Source organism: Cervus elaphus, chromosome 2, assembly GCF_910594005.1.
Source record: "Cervus elaphus chromosome 2, mCerEla1.1, whole genome shotgun sequence".
Classification (NCBI taxonomy): domain Eukaryota; kingdom Metazoa; phylum Chordata; class Mammalia; order Artiodactyla; family Cervidae; genus Cervus; species Cervus elaphus.
The window spans coordinates 32776112-32793470 of NC_057816.1; the positions used below are offsets into that span (position 1 = coordinate 32776112).

Genomic DNA, 17359 nt, shown 5'->3' on the forward strand with positions numbered 1-17359 from the left:
CCGAATAGAGTCCCATTACGCTATTTGAAATCAAATGTGCCCGGGGAATACAGCAGCTGGTGATGAGAGTGGGAGCCAAAAGACATGATAGGAAGAGAGGGGCCCAGGAGGTTTTCCTGGTCGGGGGGAGCCTACGATCAGAAGCAGCAGTCCTGGGTGAGCAGAGGAAGCCAGCCTCGGCTGGGAGAGGTAAACAGTGGGAGTTCAGAGCCAGGCAGAGTCCACTCTGCCCCCGGGGAGAGCGGGACGGGGCTGGCAAGCAGCCTGGCCTCCCACCGCATCTCAGTGCCTGTCTTAGTCCCAGGCCATGTGAAGCTTTTTGAAGCTACTTCACCACCGCACCTGCCTTTCCTCGAGGTGGCCTGAGAGTGTTTTTGCTTCTGGCAACTGAAAATGCCCTGCCACATCCATTCACCTTGGACCTTATGATGAGCTCTACCTGAGAGTTATCAGGCTTCGATAATAACGGGTAAGTGCAGGGCATGATGTTTTTTAAAGCATTTTTGCATACAGTTGCTTACAGTTTTATTTGAGCCTTACAATATCTCTGTATGCAGGAAGGGGAAGTGCTGTTTTTCATTCCCCATTTTGTAGATGGGAACACGAAGGCAGAGAACTCATTCAAGTTCATGCAGCTAATAAGTGACAGGGCTAGTATTAAAATCTGTATTTCTCCTCCCACCTAATTGAGGGATTCTTCCCTACATCACGACTGCCAATTCAACAGGAAAACATGCCGGTCCCACTCTTTTTGCCTCTGGTCTCTGTCAGCTATCGAGTGAGGACAACACAAAGGATTCTGGCAGGACCAGTAAATTCCAAATGGTACTGATTTCTGGTTTTGTTCATTGAATTCTGGTTTTAAAACATACCTGCCAGCATTCAAGACTCAGAATGTGGCTCGCACCACTCACATTGCAGCACACTTGGACAACAATATGGTTCTATCATTTGTTTACTGATCATTCATTCATTCAAACAAGTTGGTTGATTCCACTGGGCTGATGCCATCAGGAGGACCTGAAGAGTGGTCCTTGTTCTCAAGGAGAAGGAAAAAGGTTCCAAACAAGCCACTGAAGTCAGGCAGATCTGAGTCTAGATGTCAACTGGTACTTTTAAGGGTGAGACATAGAAAGTCGCTGAATATCAGTTTACTTATCTGTGGAAGGAGAAAATCATTTGCCTTACACAATTGTCTATATTATATAAAACCACTATGTGTATATGTGTGTGTATAAGCACACACCTGGTACTTCGAAGGTGCTCAGGAAATACTGCTTTCTCCTGTCCCTAGCACAGGTTTTTTCTAACTTTATCCTATGTCAGTTCCCTGAGGGGCTTGTTAAAACATGGACTGCTGGGCCCTACCTCCAGAGTTGCAGATTTAATAATCTGGGGTAGGGTCCCAGGTGACGCTGATGCCTGTGGTCTGGGTACCACTTTGAGAACTACTGGTCTCGAAGAAAGGCTGGGACTTTACACACAGGTTTATAAAAACAAGACCAAGAGGACACAAAGATCTAAACTATGCAAGAATGCAAAAGAACTCGTGGACCACTTCCAAAGAGGAGGGCTTGGCCCTCCAGGAGGGAGTGTTTGAATAGCTCTTAAAGAATAGGCCGCCTTTTGAAATGCAAAGCAGTCCTGGGCAAGATGGGGGTCGGGTGAGAGCCCGATGGAGAATAATCATCTTTGCTGCTCCCACGCAGTGACCTGCTGATCATCATGCCAACTTCATGTCAAGTCTGTCTTTGGAACAAATTATTTAAGAAATCAGATTTTTTTCCCCCCAGTTTTTTAAAAGCTCAACTTGGCTGCTGGCTACAGAGTTCCATCTAATGAGCATCACTTTGTGCTGAATTATGCTGTGATGACAGACAATGGAGGAACAGAAAAAGGCTCTGAGGAGGTGGGGTGTGGGGAACTGTTAATTCTTCTTCAATCTTTTATCCAGGCTTGTCACCAAGGTTGATGCTACTTATAAACCACACAGAAAACCAATCCCCTCCCGCTCCGTTCATGTTAGGACAGTCACGTCTGAAAATGCACAGAACTATGAAAGATGACCTAGGCACCTGCAGGTTAAAAGGTCCACAGTGGCCGGGTCTTGCTTGGAAAATGCCAGCCTCTGGCTGGCATCACCTGTGGCCTGAATCACTGCATCAGCCCTTCAAGAGAACTTCTGCCTCCAGCCTTGTCCCTGTCAGTCTGTACTATACCTGGAGGCCCGAGCTGTCATCCTGAAATTGAGTCTCTTCAGGCCCCCGACAAGGACACTGTTCCTTAGCATCTAGAGTCACTATCGCAGAGGCCTATGGACACTTTTGTTTGCGCAGTGTTTTAAAAAATTTGATTTAGTTGCCAGAATCTTTCAAAAAGGAGAGTTCACAGAAAAATCTGAATGGTGGCTTTTCTTTAAAACACTGGAAGATCCAGCATGGCAGCCATCGCTCTCCTCGCCCAGATGCTGAGGTCGCCCACAACCCCAGACTACAGCTTCCACACCCCTGCCACCTGCCTGGGCCCCTGAGGCATCTGGACACAGCACCCCAGCCGGGAGTCTTGCTTCCAAACATCACTCACTTGGGTACTGCCTTTATGTTGCTGCCATAGCCACACACCATCTGTCCTCTTAGTCACTTCATATTTTTAGACTCATTTATCTTCTGAAGCAAATTTACTTAAAAAAGAAATTCAGAATAATAGTTTGAGTTACCTAATTATATTTTTTCTAGTTGACTAAAATAAAAACACAATTTTTGAAATACAGTCTATGTACAATATAAAATAATCTTGAGAACTAAGGTTTAGGAAATACCGGGGAGGAAAAAACTGAGTTTCGGAACCAAGAGTTGACTGCTCCAGTTTCCCTTCTCAAGCTAAATTCTTTGCCACAGGGGTCCTTCTCACGTCCTCTCTGGGCTGCAGCCAAACTGCCCCGCTCCCCTCCTAAACCCACACCCCCTTGATGACTTCACATGCAAACCCTTCCCCTCACCCCCTTCACTTGTTCAAGTCCTACTTAACCTTCAAAGCCCCATTTAAATACCACCTCTTTTGTGAAGCCTCCCCAGATTCCTCTAGCAAGACTGATCTCGCTCTCTCTCTCTCATATGAATCCAAACAGAAATTTATATCTACTTTTTGCTTATCACCTATGGCTGTCTACCTTTCAGTCTAGTTATTTATGAGCACGGCTGGCTCCTTTCCTCTAGTAGGCGACAAACTCCTCGAGAGGACAGAAGGAATCCATTTCCCATCCCCTTTCTTGTCCGTGTCTCCCCAGTGGCTGGCGCACCGCCTAGTCCAGAGCGGCTGTTCAGTCAACACTTGCTAAATATCAAATGACAAAAGGCCATGTGTGCCTGACTTCACGTCCTCTGGTGTGTTAGGCCTCAAATTCTAAGGCTGGGCTGCTTCTGTGGGGCTTGGACTGTTTATTTCCTTGCTGATTTCTTCTTCTTTTTTTTTTTCATTTATTTTCAAATTTCATTTTTATACATTTTTCCCAGACCCGTGGCCTCATTTTCATTTCTATTCCTCTGGGCCTATTCCATTCAGCCAGATACAATATTGGGGCTTTCTACCCCTCAAAACAGCACTACCCAGGTGTCTGGGGAACATTTGGTAATAAAACTTTGTGGGGCCCCCATTCTTCTTTCCTGCAAGACCTGTCAAGATGGCATTTGTGAATTATGTGCTAGAATTACTTCCACTAGGACACAACACAAAAAAATGATTATTGACAAGATGGATACATTCTCAGACTCTGGTGGATTTTTCTTTACAATAAAGATAATGCATGTTGGCCAGTCATGCCATGACTGGGACAGTATTTCTTTCTTATTTATCTAGTGGGTAACACTCAATGTAATAACTTGGGTCTATATCTTTGGGCCAGAGGCCAAGTTGGAGTTCTGCTTGACACCAAATCCTATTAGAGATCATGGTAATGTAATTATATGTTCAAGCTAAATATTTTATAGCTGCTCTAGCCACCTAGATATTATCACTCCCTCAGTCCCTGGGCAGAAACTGCCCAATGGCAAAAGTAAAAGCTACATGTCTTGCAAGGAAATGAGAAATGGTTGCTGCTGTTGAAACTTTATGGAAACTTCTGGTCACCTCTGATTCTCTGGCAGCAGCAGGATTTTAAGCCACCTATATACTAAGCTATGCACTTCCCTTGTGCCTCAGATGGTAAAGAATCTGCCTGCAAACGAGGGAGACCCAGGTTCGATCCCTGGGTCAGGAAGATCCCCTAGAGAAGGGAATGGCCACCCTCTCCAGTATTCTTGCCTAGAAAATACCATGGACAGAGGAGCTTGGTGGGCTACAGTCCACAGGACTGCAAAGAGTTGGACATGACTGGGCAACTAACACACATATACTAAGCTATAACACAAATTTTAGCCCCTGTCTGTGCCTGACGTGGAGGGAAAGTCTCTCAACTTCCCTAACGAAAGAAATGCTGGCCTGGCCGTGTGCTAGGCTGTCTGCGTGCCAGAGCACTAGACCACAGCCCCTGTGGCTGGCCAGCCTTCTCCCAGGTCCCTGGTTCCTTCCACTTGTCCACTGAGCTGGAGCGTGAGCACTGCCCAGGTGCAGTGGGCCGGGCCCTGCCTCAGGCTGAGGCTCCAATGCCTCTGTTCCTCAGAGCTGGATCCCGCCTCTGGCGTAATTTTTCAGGAGCTCCCTGACCCAGGACTGAGCACAGACCATATAGTCAGACAACCTGGGTATGACTTCCAGATCTGACTCTCACCAGCTGCACATCCCTTGGAAAACCATATAAGGTCTCCGAATCCTGGTTTTCTTACTTGCCTATTTCATAGCAGGGTTGGGGGTAAATGAGATAACCCACATAAAGCAATTAGTGGGGCTGGCAGTAAATGTCTCATCATTCTGCATGTGTGTGTGTGAGTTGCTCAGTCGTGTCCGACTATTTGTGACCCCATGGACTGTAGCCCACCGGGCTCCTCTGTCCATGGAATCCTCCAGGCAAGAATACTGGAGTGGGTTGCCATGCCCTCCTCCAGGGGATCTTCCCGACCCGGGGATCGAACTCGTGTCTCCTGTGTTTCCTGCGCTGCAGGCAGGTCCTCTACCACTAGCGCCACCTGGGAAGCCCCAGACGTCTCATCATTGGTGAGTAAAATGTAACCAGGCCAAAACACATCAAACAAAGCAAACCCATTTCTGTCCAGGCCAAGTCAGAGACTGTGTGCTCTAACAGAGCGAGCGCAGACTTGAGAGTGAGACCCCTGGCATTCTCACCCACTCTGCCTCCTCCTGTGACCCTAAGCAAGCCACTCGGCCTCTCTGTGCCCCAGAATCCTTTCCTGAAAAATGGGCACAGTCATACAGACCTGAATTCGGTTCTCCTTCACGCTGCAGCTGCAGGTATGAGGAACAAGAGGAACCCGGCTCTCACCCTGGGAGGGCAGCAGCCCATGCTCTAACCCCGCCGCCGCACAGGACGGGCTGATGGGGTCAGGACACAGTTATGTCCCCCACCTGCGTGGCACACTGCGGCCTATGGGATGCACCCACATGGGGGAACGGGGTGCTGGATTCTCTCTTCCTTTCAGCTTATACCTCCAAAGTATGGATGAACACCCCACAGAAATCACGCCCACTTTCTGTGAGAGATGAGTTGAAAGGGTCTGGCCTCTCCTAGAACCCTAGAGGTACTTCCCGGGAACACCTCACTTCTTCCCTCTGCTGTCCCTTACTCTGAGGACCCTGGCCATGCCCACGACAGAGAAGGCCTGTTCTGCAGACTGGCCTGATCCATTGCTATGGCCTCAGTGTGAGTCTAGTGACCAAAGGCAGGATGTGTGGACACACATGTGGACGGATACACACACACGCATGTGCGGGTCTACACAAGAAGCTGCGGGAGCTGCACCTGCTCTCTGTTAACCTGAAGGGGCGGAGGGCTGGGTCTAGAGGCTCCCAAAGGAGGGAGCAGAAGCACCCAAAACAGGTCATCACCCTCCCAGGGCACAGATGCCCCCTGCTGAGTCTCCTGCCTCCTCCTGGGGTCGGGGTCCAAGGCCCCCTGAACCTGAGCCCTGCGCCTGTGGAGGCCGCACCTCTGGCTGCAGAGCCTTCTGCCGCTCGGCCCTCCCCTCCTGGCGGCTGGCCATGGGACTCCGGCACGTGTCCTCTCCAGAGCAGTCTGCTTTGAGGAGGTGCCTGCTCTACTCAGCTGATGCTTTGGGAGGCTGAGGGAAAGCAGCTTTAATTCACGAGGGCTGACTATAACTGGCCTTCCATCCCAGACCCTGGGGAGATCCCAACCTTCACACTCAACTGCCAGGACAGCAGCTGAAGAGAAAGACATTGAGCAGAGAACACTCTCAAGAGCATCCTCTGAGAGTCAAAGATGGGCTAGCACAGCGGTCCCCGACCTATTTGGCACCAGGGACCAGTTTTGTGGAAGACAGTTTTTCCATGGACCAGAGAGGGGGCTGTGGATGGTTTTAGGACACTTCAAGTGCATTACATTTATTGTGCACTTCATTTCTATTATGATGATATCAGCTCAATTTCAGATCATCAGGCATTAGATCCTGGAGGTGGGGGACCCCTGGGCTAGAGGACTTGGCCTCTCACTTTTACATCTAAGCTTTTTAGATTTCAAGTACAGATACAGCTTTTTAATAATAAAGAAATAAATTTAGACAATAAGGTAACAATATTAACACTAGTCCTCACCACCATCCTTATTGACTCCTACTATGTGGTAGGCATGGCCATAAGCATGCTAACCTCATACATTATATATTGTTCTCATTCCAATCCAAAGGAGGGCAATGCCGAAGAATGTTCAAACTACCACACAATTGTGTTCATTTCATATGCTAGCAAGGTAATGCTCAAAATCCTTCAAGCTAGGCTTCAACAATTCGTGAACTGAACACTTCTAGATGTATAAGCTGGATTTTAAAAAGGCAGAAGAACCAAAGGTCAAATTGTCAACATCTTTTGGATCATAGAAAAAGCAAGAGAGTTCCAGAAAAACATCTACTTCTGCTTCATTTACTACACTAAAGCCTTTGAATGTGTGGAACACAACAAACTGCGGAAAATTCTTCAAGAGAGAGGAATACCAGACCACCTTAACTGCCTCCGGAAAAACTATATGTAGGTCAAGATGCAAGAGTTAACAACAGGATATGGAACAATGGACTAGTTCAAAATAGGGAAAGGAGTACATCAAGGCTGTGTATTGTCACCTTGCTTATTTAACTCACATGCAGAGTACATCATGTGAAATGCCAGGCTGGATGAATCATAAGCTGGAATCAAGATTGCTGGGAGAAATGTCAATAACCTCAGATATGAAGATGACACCATCCTAATGGCAGAAAGCGAAGAGGAACTAGACAGCCTCCTGATGAAGGTGAAAGAGGAGAGTGAAAAAGCTGGCTTAAGACTCAACATTCAAAAAACAAAGATTATGGCATCCAGTCCCATCAATTCATGAAAAATAGATGGGGGAAAAAAAGGAAATAGTGACAGATTTTATTTTATGGAGCACCAAAATCACTGTGGACTGTGAGTGCAGTCATGAAATTAAAAGATGCTTGGTCCTTGGAAGAAAAGCTATGACAAATCTAGACAGAGTATTAAAAAGTAGAGACATACATCACTTTACTGACAAAGGTCCATATAGTCAATGCTATGATTTTTTCCCAGTGTCATGCATGGATGTGAGAGTTGAACTACAAAGAAGGTTGAATGCCGAAGAATTACTGCTTTCGAATTGTGGTGCTGGAGAAGACTCCTGAGACGTCCTCAGACAGCAAGGAGATCCAACCAGTCAATCCTAAAGGAAATCAGTCCTGAATATTCATTGGAAGGACTGATGCTGAAGCTGAAACTCCAATACTTTGGCCACTAGATGCAAAGAACTGACTCATTAGAAAAAACCCTGATGATAGGAAAGATTGAAGGCAGGAGTAGAATGGGACGACAGAGGATGAGGTGGTTGGATGGCATCACCGACTCAATGGACATGAGTTTGAGCAAGCTCCAGGAGATAATGAAGGACAGGGAATAGTGGCATGCTGCAGTCCATGGGGTTGCAAAGAGTTGGACATGACTGAGCAACTGAACAACAAGAACAATATCTCATTTAATTCTTACCCTAAGAAGAGTAAGAGATCGGTATCATTATTCCTATTTTTCAGATGAGAAAAGGGAGGCTGAGAGAAGTGAGATGCCTTGCCCAAGACTGCAGAGCCCAAAACTGTTAGATCTCCCAAACAACTAGTTACTGAAAACCTACTACGTGCCAGTTGCTGGAGATAACTGGTTCAACTGCTCCCCTCTTTGCACCCCCTTTCTCATGCTGTTTAAGCTATTGTGTGGTTCAGGTGGAACTGTGCTGCAGTTGGTTGTCTCCACACCCGCCTCTTCCAGGGCGATCAGAGCTTGGAGCACCGAGGTGGGGTCTAAGCCCCTTTGGAGCCCTAGCACCCAGTTCATGGCTCTGTGAAGGACAGAGGCTTGATAAATGGTTAGAGGAGATAGAATGAAGGCACAACCTCTGTCCTCACTGTCTGATCCAGGTGACAAGAAGATGGGTCACTATGTGGTAAGCGCCTGCAATGGACAAATGTATACAGCCCACTGGAGGAGGCAGCAACACCCCTGGGCCCCTCAGGAAGACACTGCAGCTCAGCTCTGAGGGCTGGGCAGACAGTCTGCAGGCAGAGAAGGGCTCTGGGATTACTTAGAAAGAGAGGAATGTGTTCAAAGGCAGGGGTTCTCAGAACCAGGCAGGGCTGAAATGTATGATGAGTGGCAGAACTGAGGCCCTGAAGGGCCGTCAGCTGATGGATGCCAATCATGGGGACCATAGAGATGCCCCACAGTCCGAGCTGCAGGCCTGGAGGAGCTTTCAGTTCAGCTCAGTTGCTCAGTTGTGTCCAACTCTTTGCGATCCCATGGACTGCAGCATGCCAGGCCTTCCTGTCCATCACCAATTCCTGGAGTTGACTCAAACTCATGTCCATTGAGTCGGTGATGCCATCCAACCATCTCATCCTCTGTCATCCCCTTCTCCGCCCGCCTTCAATCTTTCCCATCATCAGGGTCTTTTCAAATGAGTCAGCTCTTCGCATCAGGTGGCCGAAGTATTGGAGTTTCAGCTTCAGCATCAGTCCTTCCAATGAACATTCAGGACTGATCTCCTTTAGGATGGACTGGTGGATGAGCTTTGCTCCAGGCAAATCAAAGTGTCTGCTGGTGTCGGTATTTCTCCTCTCAAAATTATCCTCCCAACCATCGCACCATATGGAAAGGTTGCTAGACTGTCTACATGTATCCGTCACCATGGCATCCTTACCTTGGATTCCTCTGGAAAAAGAAGGCTTAGAAAGAACAGACCCTCTTCCTGGAGTGAAATAAATGCACCCTGACTTGGAACTAAAACTGGAGGTGGAATGTCCTCTCAAATAAGCCATCCAGGTGGACTGGGCTGAGTAGGGGGGTGCAGCAGGAGCCCAGCTGGTCTTGGCTGACATTCCTATCACTACCTCTGATGGGCACCTGTCAGTTCTTTCTGTCTTAAACTCTGCAGCATTAAAGTTTTTTTCTAAACCACTGCAATGTATGTATGTAGTTTAAAAAGTTAATATTACAAAGCTTACAATGCAAACTGTTAATAGCGGAACTCTACCCCACCCACACCTCTCCTTGCCACCTTCCAAACAACTGCTCTCAACTCTTTGGTCTATTTCTTCTAGAACTTACTCTAATACTTCTAAATGCTGTGCTTATATAGCTAGTTTTGACTTATATTTGATGTCGCTTCCCTGGTGGCTCAGACGGTAAAGCGTCTGCCTACAATGCAGGAGACCCAGGTTCGATCCCTGGGTTGGGAAGATCCCCTGGAGAAGGAAATGGCAACCCACTCCAGTACTCTTGCCTGGAAAATCCCATGGATGGAAAAATCCCATGGACATAGAATCCTGGTAGGCTACAGTCCATGGAGTCGCAAAGAGTCAGACACAACTGAGTGACTTGGCTCTCTCATCCTATTACTGGTATCCACTACTTCTGTTGAGTATAATCTAATGGAAAAAGCATTATTTCTTGCTTTCTTAATTTTCTGTGTTCTTATTAATGACTCTATTCACATTAGGCAAGGAACTAATGTGGAAGTCGCTCAGTTGTGTCTGACTCTTTGTGACCCCATGGACCATACAGTCCATGGAATTCTCTAGGCCAGAATACCATAGTGGGTAGCCTTGTCCTTCTCCAGGAGATCTTCCCAAGCCAGGGATCAAACCTGGGTCTTCCGCATTGCAGGTGGATTCTTTACCAGCTGAGCCACAAGGGAAGCCCAAGAATACTGGAACGGGTAGCCTATCCTTTCTCCAGTGGATCTTCCAGACCCAGGAATCGAACCGGGGTCTCCTGCATTGCAGGCAGATTCTTTACCTCGGAAAGAGAGTTTCCCATGTGGTCAAACACACTGGGTAGCCTGTCAGGCCCACTGTTTTCTTTCTGCCTGGAGATGTCCCTCCTGGAACTTTCTGCCCCGCTGTGGTGGGGTCTGTGTGTGTTAGGACTGCTACACACCCATCACTCTGGGACTTCTCTCTGGTTCACTGAGCCCCGTGCTTCCTGTCCCACCCTTTATTCTATTATTTTGGTGGAGTGCATTTTCTAGAAGCTTCCTGAGAAAAGGTGGACAGGAGGTAAGGTTTTAGGACCATGCATGGCTGTAACTATCTTTACCCCAACACTGGATTGGTGTTCTGATGGACTGTGTGAGATGAGGGCGGGAACCGAAGGGTCTAGCTGCTTATGCTCAAGTGTCAGATGAACGTGGGTCCAGCCATGCTTGGCACCGGGCCTCACCCCTATCCTCTGCAGCAGCTGGTGCCTCGGTCCTGAGGTTTCCTGGGGCCTTGCTCCTCACTGATATCTCAGTCAGCAGATGCTCGTATTCCGCTTTCCCCATGCTGCCAACTCAACCTGCTTTCTGTTTTCCAAAAGTCTGCTGACATCTCTTGAAGGCTACCGTCTCCTATTTTTTTTTTTTTTTTTGTCTTTGGGGGTTTGTTCCTTTGTTTCTTTTTTGGAAGCCACTGTCCTCACAATGGGACTCTAGGAGGGAGTTAAGTGTAACACTCAACCACAGGTTCTTCTCAACAGCATCTGAATTATTTTCTTCCTGAAGCTTCCCTCCTCCTCCACCTATGGAGGTAGTACACCTTCTGATATTTCTGCCACTCTACTCACTCACCCACCACTTGCCTGTTCTGACTCTTCCTCCGACCGTTAAATGCTGGTGGTCCTCAGGCATCTGTCTTAAATCCTCATCCTTTCTCATCACTTGTCACTCACCTTGCTCTCCCCGTTTGATTCTTTGAGGTCTCAGCTTAGATTCGTGTACCCAAAAGCAGCCTTCCCTGCCCCCTCCCCTCCCATTAGGTTCGCTCCCCTGGGCAAGTGCTGCCCATGACCTCACCCTTGGTCTTCACAACTCATCAGGTCCCACTGCGCATCAGTGTCCTCCTCCCTGCTGTCTGAGATCTGCCGTGGCCGCTCCCTCTCTGCCGTGTTCACAGCTGTCAGCACCGCCCAAGCAGCGTGCATGGCACAGAGAAGGCGGGCAAGAGACATACCGGATGAACGCATGCTTGCAAGGATAACGGATGCATGGGTCAATCAATCAAACAGGAGCACTGGATTCACACCCAGGCTTGTCCATGTACAGGCTGTGTGATCTTGGACCAAGAAAAGAGTCTAAAATAGGCTGAACTTCTGAACCTCAGCTGCTGCTTCTACTACACAGGGACAATTATTCGAGTGCCATCCTACCTCACTGGGTTGTAAAGATCAAAATAAGGGTGGAAAAACTGCATGTCATCGTGCTCAGTAAGCTAAAAGTCCTACACGACGTTAAGGGATTATTACTGTCACAGGAAACTTTGCTTCACAGCAAATTCTTGTCTGCTTTGCGTATAGAGGATGTAGGACACAGAACAGCAGGGCTCAGGTTTCCAAATCTCAGGATTCCAGAATACACTTTCTTTCTTGAAGTGAATCCCACTAAACCCTCTCCAGGATCCTCTAACTCTTGGCATTCAGGATGCAGGGACCACCTGGGGTCTTGTCTTTCACTTCAAGCAAAGCTGATTTAGAAGGCTGGAATGCCTTCACAGTTAATGGTTTTAACTTAACGAATTCTTTAGAAAGCAGAAACAGAAGACAGCGAAAATATTTACATACACACACAGGTGTGCAATAGAGACCTGAAGACACACACGTGCCCGGCACCTGCAGTGCTTAGAAGTGACACTGGCCCCAGATTTAGTTCAACTCAGTGCTTTTCCTGGTGCTCAAATTTGCCCATTTTATCACTTGTATCAACCAGGGAGAAGAGGAAACTTGTAGAAAACTCTCCGTCTTAGAGTCTATAATGTAGACAAAAGTCTCTTCTTTCACAGCCCCATCGACTATTGCTTTGAAATAATGCATTAGGCTCAGTTTAAAAGTGCACCAGACTCCAAAGGCTACCCTGACAGACGCTGTGATCAACACTCTCTAAATGTCACATTGATACTGCGCAGAGCCCTCTGGGGCTCCAGGGCACAAAGACTTTCTGCGCCCCGCATTGCGTTGATTATAGGAAACAGCCTTCATTCAGCCTCCATGACTTTCCCTGAGTTCCAAAGGGGCAGGTTCAAGCAGTTGTTAGTTAGGGAAGGGAGGGGATACAGGACTGAGGAGAAACAAAACAGCTAAGAGCAGACTTGGGGCAAGGTCCTGGGTCCCCATTGGTGGACACACACCACAATATCTTTGAGCTGTTTTGCAGACGCTGAAACACCTTCCAGGTGGGAGAAGTTAACAGTTAGCGATGGTAGGCTGCCCACAAGCATGGAGACCCCCAGACCGGTTGGACCTGAAGGTTGATGATGCTGACTCCTACTCACCTCACCGCCAGACCATCAGAAGAATGTCCAGGAGTTCATCATGCCCTTCTTGAACAACTACTATAATTTTTCTTACTATCTTCCCCAAGTGGGGACTCACAGTTTTGAGGGCATTAGCCCACTGTGGCCCCCTTTGCCTGGCAAAGTACAAAGGCTGTCCTTTTCCACTTCACCCAAAACTCTGCCTCTGAGATTTGATTTGGCACCAGTGTACACAGAAGTTGAGCTTTCAGCATAAGGAGCACGTCAAGGCTGTATACTGTCACCTGCTTATTTAACTTATATGCAGAGTACATCATGAGAAATGCTGGGCTGGAGGAAGAACAAGCTGGAATCAAGATTGCTGGGAGAAATATCAATAACCTCAGATATGCAGATGATACCACCCTTATGGCAGAGAGTGAAGAAGAACTAAAGAGCCTCTTGATGAAAGTGAAAGAGGAGTGAAAAAGTTGGTTTAAAGCTCAACACTCAGAAAACAAAGATCATGGCATCTGGTCCCATCACTTCATGGCAAATAGATGGAGAAACAGTGGAAACAGTGGCAGACTTTATTTTTTTGGGCTCCAAAATCACTGCAGATGGTGACTGCAGCCATGAAATTAAAAGACGCTTACTCCTTGGAAGAAAAATTATGACCAACTTAAACAGCATATTAAAAAGCAGAGGCAGTACTTTGCCAACAAAGGTCTGTCTAGTCAAGGCTATGGATTTTCCAGTAGTCATGTATGGATGTGGGAGTTGGGCCATAAAGAAAGCTGAGTGCCAAAGAATTGATGCTTTTGAACTATGATGTTGGAGAAGACTCTTGAGAGTCCCTTGGACTGCACGGAGATCCAACCAGTCCATCCTAATGGAAATCAGTCCTGAATATTCATTGGAAGGACTGATGCTGAAGCTGAAACTCCAATCCTTTGGCCCCCCTGATGCGAAGAGCTGACTCATTTGAAAAGACCCTGATGCTGGAAAAGATTGAAGGCGGGAGGAGAAGGGAACGACAGAGGTTGGAAAGCATCACCAACTCAATGGACATGAGTTTGAGTAAACCCCAGGAGTTGGTGATGGACAGGGAGGCCTGGCGTGCTACAGTCCATGGAGTTGCAAAGAGTTGGACACGACTGAGTGACTGAACTGTTACTGCAACTGTTGGTTCCACATCAGGAAGCGGGCAGATGGCAACAGCTGTAGTCTCAGAGTTGAAAGACTTGAGTTCAAGTTCAAATTCTGCTTTTCAACTGTGGGGGTGGTGGTTTAGTCACTAAGTCGTGTCCGACTCTTGGGACTCCACGGGCTATAGCCAGCCAGGCTCCTCCATCCATGAGATTTCCCAGGCAAGAATACTGGAGTGGGTTGCCATTTTCTTCTCCAGGGGATCTTTCCAACCCAGGAATTGAGCCTGGGTCTCCTGCACTGCAGGCAGACTGAGCTACCAGGATTAGCCAAACTGCATTGTTATTAATATATGCGTTCATCTTGTAAACATAACTTCCATGTTTTATTTGTGGGGCTGAAAATTACAAGCATTTCCCTATGTTTCATAGTCTTGATAATTTTTAATGGCTGAATAATATTAAGTGAATACTGCATAATTTTCTTATACATTTTCTTATTATTAGACATTGGATTTTTTCTTAAATTTTCACAATTGTAAGCAGTGCTGAGACAAGAAAGCTGTTTTTTTCCCCTAATCTTCTAAGAAAGACTCTCAGAAGTTGAAAATAGGACTATTTCTATGATTTAATACAAAATGTCAATATGCTTTTCCAAAGGGTTTTACTGATTTACCATGCAGGTAGTAATATAAGTGGGCACAGTTTCATTGCAGCTCCTTTGGGGTTGGGTATTAACTTATTTGGGGGATTTCCTAATTTATTAGGTAAAAGAGATGCATAATTATTTTAATTTTCCCTTTTTAGATTACTAATTAGGTTAAAAATATTTCACATATTTTGATAGCATACTACTGGGTGGCCAAAAAGTTCATTTGGCTTTTTCTCGACCATATTATGGAAAAACCCAAGTGAACTATCTGGACAATCCAACATATATTTTTGGAAGCTTTCCTACAGGAATTTTAGCCATATATCTATGAAGTCATAATTTTTTCATAGCATATGCACCTTAATATATATATTAACCCTTCCTTGGTCTCTCATTTTTACTGCAAGTATTTCCCCATTCTACCATTTTTCTTCTTATATTGATGTCTTATAACACATATGGAAGTTTTACTTTTTTATGGGAACATTTGCTAGTCTTTTTCCTTTGTGATTTCTTCACTGACTTTTTAAGCTTAAAAGTCCTTCTTAAGCCAGAGATATGCAAATATTGGGTTTTACCCTCTTTGAGTTTGACTTTTAAATATTTACCTGTTTAATCCATCTGGAATTTATTTTGGCATATGGTGTGAGATGAAGTCTGAATCAGAGGGTAAAAACTCAAATTCCTCCCAGGATCCAGGCAGGTAAGTTAAAGTAAAGCAGGTCAGGCAGAAGAGAAAGGGGGAAGTGGAGACCGGGGTGGAATGACAGTATTTGAGGGGCAGAGGCTTGTTCCTGCAGGAATTTTGGCCTTCTAACTTTTCAAGGTAAGCCATAAACCTATAGTTTCACAGGAAATCATCCAAATTTTAAATCCTGAGCCAACACTGCAGGATAAATATCCTCTTCTGTGTGTACTGAGCATGTCCATCCCTCTGAATGCCACTTGGTAGCCTCTGGTTGAAATTGATGTTTTTTTTTAAAGTTATTTAACAACAACATTAATTGATCAAGCATTTCCTTCTCCATTAATTTGCAGTCCTTTTTTTTTTCTCACATACTAAAATTTTACATATAACTGGTACTATTTCTAGGCAATTTTATTTCACAAATCTGCTCAACTCTTAAGATCTTTTATTTTAGATTTAGTGCATGTTAATATCTCTAAAGATGAGAGCCCTTTCATTATTCTTTTTGGAATCTCTTTCATACTCTCATCTGTTTATTATTCCAGGTGAAGTCTTAAACCCTTCAATCAAATCCCCTAAATTCCCTTTAGAATTCTGTTTGGCATTTCATTAAGCCTATAAATTGACATATTTAGAGTAGTTCACCTTCTCATCTAGGAACACGTTATATTTCCTAATTATTCATGTCCTGTTTTACAGCCCTCAATAGAATTTCACAGTTTTTGTCACATAGGTCGCATATAATTCTCATTAAGATGATGTTTTAATTTTTATTGATTATTTTTTTGACTGGGATATTTTTCATTGTATTTCATAACTGATTATGGCAAGTATATGGGAAATCTATTGACTTTTGAAAAGCTATTTTGTACCCCAGTTACAAACTCTGAATTCTTATTAGTTTTTTGACTGATGTTTTTGTGATCTCTAGGAACACAAACACATCCTTCATAAATAATGACAGCATTGTCTTTGTCTCTTTTTTCTGTTTCATGCATTATGTCACTTAAGCCAGAACTTCTAAAATAATGCTAACTAATAGATACACCCTTATTACTAGCTTTAAAAGGAATGTGTCTAATATTTAACCAGGAAGCACTGACTTTTGACGTGAAATTGATGTTCTTTATTACACTGAGTATTTTTTTTTGTCTTTTTTAAATATCATTATGACCTAGTATTATGATCAGGGATGTTTTTATCATTTATTGAACACAAAAGGCAAACCTCAGCACAGTGTATTCAAAAAGTGTTGGAAACTTGCAAAGTAAGTGTGAATGAGATATACGTGGATCTGAATTTTAGCTCTGATTCTGGGTGACCTTGAACGCAATCCGCCACCTCATCTGGAAAATGGGGATAATGACTCTGATGGCACAGGTGGGGTCAGCTCAGTTCAGTTGCTCAGTCGTGTCCAACTCTTTGCGACCCCATGGATTGCAGCACACCAGGCTTCCTGTCCATCACCATCTCCTAGAGTCCATCCAACCATTTCATCCTATAGTCCCCTTTTCCTCCCACCTTCAATCTTTCCCAGCATCAGGGTCTTTTCCAATGAGTCAGTTCTTCGCATCAGGTGGCCAAAGTATTGGAGTTTTAGCTTTAGCATTAGTCTTTCCAATATTTAGGACTGATTTCCTTTAGGACTGACTGGTTGGATCTCCTTGCAGTCCAATGGGCAGGTGGGTTATGGGAATTAAGGTGAGTTAATGTAAATAAACTGTGCTTAGTGTACTAACTGGCATCCATGAAAACTTCAGAGAGATTCACTTTCCCCCTCAGTCATTTAAAAGACAGAGACATAGTGGTACAATTTCCCAAATGAAAGTTTCCTAAGGAATAGCTAGCATTTATAGGGTTGAGAAAACTCAAGCTCTATTCGTGAAAAATGTCATCCTAATGCCGAGGACTTTTTCTCACTTTTCTAAAATATACTGTCTATTCC

General features: G+C 45.4%; 1 protein-coding gene and 1 non-coding gene across 11 annotated transcripts in view; one reads left to right on the plus strand and one right to left on the minus strand.

Annotated features, from left to right (window-relative positions):
• Positions 1 to 17359, minus strand: part of TENM4 (teneurin transmembrane protein 4) — an 826321-nt gene that overhangs the window by 171255 nt on the left and 637707 nt on the right. The window lies entirely within an intron of this gene.
• On the plus strand, positions 9828 to 9899 carry TRNAC-ACA. The gene has a single exon. It is a non-coding gene; the product is annotated as a tRNA-Cys (tRNA).